This window comes from Perna viridis, chromosome 6 (assembly GCF_037379345.1).
Source record: "Perna viridis isolate PV_CMFRI_1.1 ecotype Kerala chromosome 6, ASM3737934v1, whole genome shotgun sequence".
Classification (NCBI taxonomy): Eukaryota; Metazoa; Mollusca; class Bivalvia; order Mytilida; family Mytilidae; genus Perna; species Perna viridis.
Window position 1 is genome coordinate 42,955 of NC_142450.1, and position 6,109 is coordinate 49,063.

General features: G+C 32.3%; 1 long non-coding RNA gene across 1 annotated transcript; it reads left to right on the forward strand.

The window, feature by feature from the left end:
- Positions 1–2,756: 2,756 nt before the first annotated feature.
- On the forward strand, positions 2,757–5,734 carry LOC148613125 (uncharacterized). The gene is made up of 2 exons (XR_015923228.1): positions 2,757–3,091; positions 4,780–5,734. It is a non-coding gene; the product is annotated as an uncharacterized LOC148613125 (long non-coding RNA).
- The last annotated feature ends 375 nt before the right edge of the window (positions 5,735–6,109 follow it).

The following is a 6,109-nucleotide window of genomic DNA, read 5'->3' on the forward strand; positions in this document are numbered from 1 at the left end:
CTACCTCATGGAACTTGAGATAAAGGATACTACAGACACTATGCAGTTAGTCTCATATATGGACCTACACTTAGAGATCGATGGTTAAGAAAAACTATTGACCATATTATACGACAAACGCGATGACTATTTGTTCCGTATTGTCAATTTTCCTTTCATCCGTGGCAACACCCCTTCAGCACCTGCCTATGGAGTTTTCATATCACAACTCATACTGTATGTCAGAGCTTGCCATAACTACGCATACTTTTTTGTATCTAGTAAGACCTCTTAAAATAAGGGCTTCATGAACAGGGTTATGTTGCCAGATCACGTGAAGACATTGAAATTATGCAGCGATACATTTATTTCCTTGGAAATCTTGAAAAAAACAAATTAAAACTGTGTCAGTTTAATATTGCAAAGTTAAATCAAGTTCAAGATCAACTGCTTTACCAATCATATAAATATAGCTTGTATTGTCCAATATTTTATAGTAATAACTGATTATCTTAATTTAATTTCTTTTATCAGATAACTTTGCATGACTTCCGTCTTATTCTATTTATATTACGATACTTAATTAAACAATATTACGCAAGTGATGCTTGTGTTGGGAAGTTGCGATAATGTAGCTTACATATTGCTGAATTATACTTAATTGCAAAGTGACGGGAAATGCACCAGGCTAAGCAGGCCATTATTTTTCTTACTAATTAATTCTTACAATTAGGCTCCTGGAACAGCGTTATATTGTTACAAGATTGAAGTCATCACTACAGAAGTCTTATGGTCGTCATCATGAACTCGTGGATCGTTATGGTGTATCCATCAGCACCATGAAAACTGATTTATTCAACCGGTCATAGTTTTCCTTTCCTTGTTTGTCTACCCCGGACTTGACTTTTTATGAGCAACCCAAATCTGTATATTGATGACGTGAGATCAGAAACAGGAGTAGAGTGAGAGGTACAGAATAAAGTTTGGTTCTAATGTTATGAAGTCCAAGAGTTTTTGTATGAAAGAAAGGAGACCATCTATGGAGACATCATGTAACTTAGGTGACGTATAGTGACGATGGACATGAGTCCTTTCCAGTCTTGGATTTTTGTCAGATAAATTTATCACATTTATGCTATTGCTATATTTGCTTGAAAGGTTTCTTATACTTTTAATGTTATCATTGCATCCGTAAGGTATTGCAGTACCCAGTCTGGGTATCCAGTATTATTCTCTTTCCCTACGATAGTTGATTTATTAGCATTTTTTTAATATCGGACATGTGCGTTTGACTGATTACACATGCGTAGTTCATGATTATCTCTCTACCTTACAATACGGTTCAATTAACATTCAATCTTTTCTAGGTTGTATGATTGTAAGAAATAATTCCAAATCAGACACTGTGAAGTCAGAATCATATCTTGACCTACACTTAGAAATCGACGGTAAAGGAAAACTTTTGACCAAAGTTTACGACAAACGTGATGACATTTCATTCAGAATTGTCAACTTTCCTTTCATCTGTGGCAACATCCCTTCAGCACCTGCGTATGGAGTGTTCATATCATAACTCATACGTTATGCCAGAGCTTGCCGAAACTACGCAGACCTTTTGTATCGCGCTAGAACTCTAACAATAGGCTGATGGGATAGGGTTATGTTGCTACAAGATTGAAGTCATCACTACAGAAGTTTCATGATCGTCATCATAAACTCGTTGATCGTTATGGTGTATCCATCTCCACCATGAAAACTGATTTATTCAACGAGTCGTAGTTTTCCTTTTCTCGTTTGCTTACCCCGGACTTGATTTTTTATGAGCAATTCGGCGAGTGTTTCTAGAAATGCAGAGGACGCTTACCCTACAGGTGCACCTGGTCCATGCTCCCAGTTTTTATTGGAGTCCGATTTGCTCATTTTCTCTTGTTACTTTGTATGTATGATTTTAGTTACTATATGTTCTTTGTTGTGTATGTCTGTTTTTCGTGTCTGGTCTTTGTCCATTGATTACATTCTTTTGATTACCACTATAACCTTGGTTCCCTTGATTACTCTTAAAAAAAACACATTTTAAAACGAGCACTTTCATTTTGTCACAATATCTTAAACAAAACAGATAAATCATGGTCTATTTGTAGTGTTTAATTACTGCCAGTTACACTTTGAGACCTAAATGAAGACTGAAAGTGTCTGTTTGTAAGTGACACTAAAAACAACAAGAGAAACAAACCTAAATCCCCTTTGGACAGGGGTCACTATACTACCGTCTTGCAATTTAGTGTTAAATCATAGCCTTATGGGTTATAGTTAAAGGAAACATTTGATACCCTAATCACATTTTTGCTATACAATGAACCCTTTGAAAATATCCTCTGGCACAACAGTCAATCAGATAATGGTGACATACAGATTTGAAGTCAAGAATTTAACCAAAGAATAACATGTTTGTACTTTTTTTTCTTTGCGGCATGAATTGAAACAACTGGTGTGATACATCACAAGTTAGTTGATAAATGAGAAATCAAATTCGTTCATTACTAATAGCTAGAATTTAGTTGAAAACCTCCCTTTTTCAACAATGATATTGACCTACTCCCAATTTTGGTTGCCTCTCGTTTAACATCACAGGACGAGCGCCAATTTTGTTGTTTCATTCCTCTATTTCGATATGGATTATCTCTGCAATTTGTTTCTTTTTTTTTTTAAATCGCCCATGCATATTATTTGCTCTAAAAGACATTGTTCGTTATACAGATATTAGGTAATGTTTATGATTGAAATCATGAACATTAAACGTTTAATTCCATTTCCAATATTAGGAATTATATTTTCGCTTCTGTTTTTTTTATCATGTGGAATTTTAAAATGACTTACAAATATGAGTATGCAAATTATCGCATAAGAAGAGAAAATACAAATATTTATTTTCGAAAATGAATCGACTAGTCACAACGATAATTTATTGGAAGAGACACTTTATAAAAAGATAACAATTGCATTATTGAGCATATCCTCGAAGACTGTTATGTTTACAATTGTAAATGATGGATGCGCCAATTTAGCAAAAAACTGGCTTTGCAACACAATGAAAATGGGTATCCATGAATAGGTCAGTTATTCATAACATTTTCTACTTTGTTTTGTTCTATTTGAATAAGATTAAGAAAAGAATAGAATAGAACATAATTTGTCTAATCAAAGTCCTGATTATTCATGTGGCAGTAGACATACTAAATAGTTTTAACACATACATACATTCACATAACGAACCAACTGATCACCGTAATATTTTTTTGTACTCTGTAAGGGTTTATATTTCCAGCTTCTTGAAAAAAACATTATAGTTTGAAGAACACTTAGAGTAACACTGTTCATATCTTCACTAAAGTCATTGTAACGACTTAGATCTTTAAAATGATAGTATTCATTAGTAGGTAAAATAACCCTGTCCTGAAACTTGTGTCAGTCGCAATTTAACAAGGTTTTTGATTTGAAAAAAAAAGAAAGCAAAACAACAACAAAAACAAAACAAATAATACTAGAATGTTATTATATTGATAAAGATAAAACGAACATAAATCTACGATTTTAGAATTTATAGTAGTTTCTTTGTTTAATGAGTGCATGCGATCGTTTGGTGTGGGTTTCGTATTCAGTCCGCCCCAAACGAGTGAAGGGTAAATTCAGAGATCGTAGTGGTGATCAAAATTTAAACTGTAAAATCTGAAAATGTGGATTTATATTTCATTTTCACGAAATTTGATTTCTCTAATTCCATCTCATTTGTAAACCCCGTTGAATTTAACTGTAATCCTTCCTTTTAGTTGTTTAAGTAGTATATGAGTTTCAATCCTTATTCAGAAATATTTTTAATTGAAGTTTTCCTCTTAACTGCTTTAAATTTTTACAAACTACAAGCGAAAATGAATACTATTTCTATGCCAGTTATTCAAATATATGTTTGGCCTTATTTGTATGGTAGAAACCGTATTTGGCTTCCTATTTCTATATATCTTTTTTTTCAGTGCTAACTTTATAGCCTAAAATTTCTTATGTGTTTTGTTAGAATGATGCTGGTTTATGAAGTACATGTATATTGTACAGCAAACACTTATGAAAGATATGTAAAAAAGACACGATATGATACTTCCCTGTTTTACAAACTAAAAGCGAAAATTTCTATATATCTTTTATTTTATTTTTTTATTTTATTTTCAGTTGTAACTGTAGAATCTACAATTTCTTATGTTTTTTGTTAGAATGATGCTGGATAATCCATGCAATACATGTATATTGTACAGCAAACACAATTTCGCGATTTCACAATTTGATATTTTGAATTTGTTACGGTCAAAGCAAATAATCTGGTACATTATGCCAACCCAACAATTACGTGGTCTTTACATTTACACTTATGAAAGCTTGGTATATAGTCGAAAAAGACACTATCTGATACTTCCCTGTTTTCATATTTTTTGTTTGTTTTGTTTTTGTTTTTGTTTTTGTTATTGTTGTTGTTGTTTTTTTTTAATGAAGAAAACACCATCTTCATGGATACCATTTATACACGACAACGACTTAATTCACTATAATGAAACAACTATTTTCTACGCTGCTAGTAGAACGCCTTTCTTTTTTCCCATCTATATCACGAAGATGGCAGAAAAGAAAGCATAATATTCACCGTCAACGATAACTTCATAATGTATTACAATATTCTTACACAGTAGTATATAACCCTCATACATTAGCCCGTACTGAGTCTAGAAAATGTTCATTGATATCAATTATTTCCAGATACTGAGTATTACAACAAACGATAAAATACAATCAGATCTCTCATCTACATCGTCAAAATTAAAAGTTATATCAATTAGTGTAGAAAATGAGTTAGCCACCAAGCATCTACAGTACAGTCATGCAGGATATCTTCGATTGATGATACTCAGAACAAAGATTTTAAGTTTTTTACTTGATAGAGATATTGAAACATTTTTGTTTGAATGTGACTTTTTATGGTTGAACAATCCATTGGATTTATTTGTATCTAAAAGGGGAATACACGAAGTGATTGTCATACCTGATACAAAAACGGAAATGTTATTAATGGAGGGTTTTTCTATTTGTTTCCGACACAAAAGACAAAAGCAGTGCTTAGGAAACTTACAGAAATGATGATCAACTTAGGACACACAATTCAACATTTAAGTTCGGACACATCTGTTTCAGAAAGTCAAAATGATCAAGTATATTTTACATCTTTTCTAAGAAAGCGTTTTGCAGGTATCAATCCCATTATCATGCCTTTTCAAGATTTTCCAAGTGGCCAGTGGTACCGAACACCTGTATCTTTAACCAAACTGTTGAATCCGTTCGTCATTCATAATAATTACATTATAGGTAACGGAAACAAAGAAGATCGTGCAAAGAAAAGACGACATTGGTTTCTCACAACTGACAATAAATGCAATATTTCCCTTGTGGACAAAATAGTACATAATTATTCATAAAAATATTGTTCAAAAGGAATCAAAATTGAATAAAAACTTTACAACTCACTCTATTATTCAATTTATTTTTTTCGACCTTGTCTTAGCGGGGTAAACACTTTAAACGGTTGAAATCCCTCTATAAATAGTCTTCTAATGCATCTTGGTCCAGGTGTTGTTTAAAGTAAACTTTCTTAGACTCTATCTTTTCATATATAAATGTTTTATGTAATTTTACTGAGTAAAGACAATTACGTATTTTATTTATTTGTTGATGATTCGAATAGATTTTTCGCATAGCCAAAAATTAAAAAAAATTATGATGTTCTTAATCAAATTTAGCCGAAACAATTAACTCAAGAATTATTGCGTTTGCTGAAGTTCACTCTCTATATTTATTTAGACCACTCCGCCACGAATTTAAATGAAAATAAAACTTTTGTTGGCCACTTCATTCCTCCTAGTAAAATAAATCTAAGGTTGTAACTTAGTACATGATGTATGGTATACAGGAAGCTCATCTAGGAGTTGTTATGTAGGATATAGGACGAAATCAACGATACATATCACAACAAATAAATACCATATGTATAGTGTACGTCTTATAATTTGACGACTCTATTCGTTGCACTGTTTCA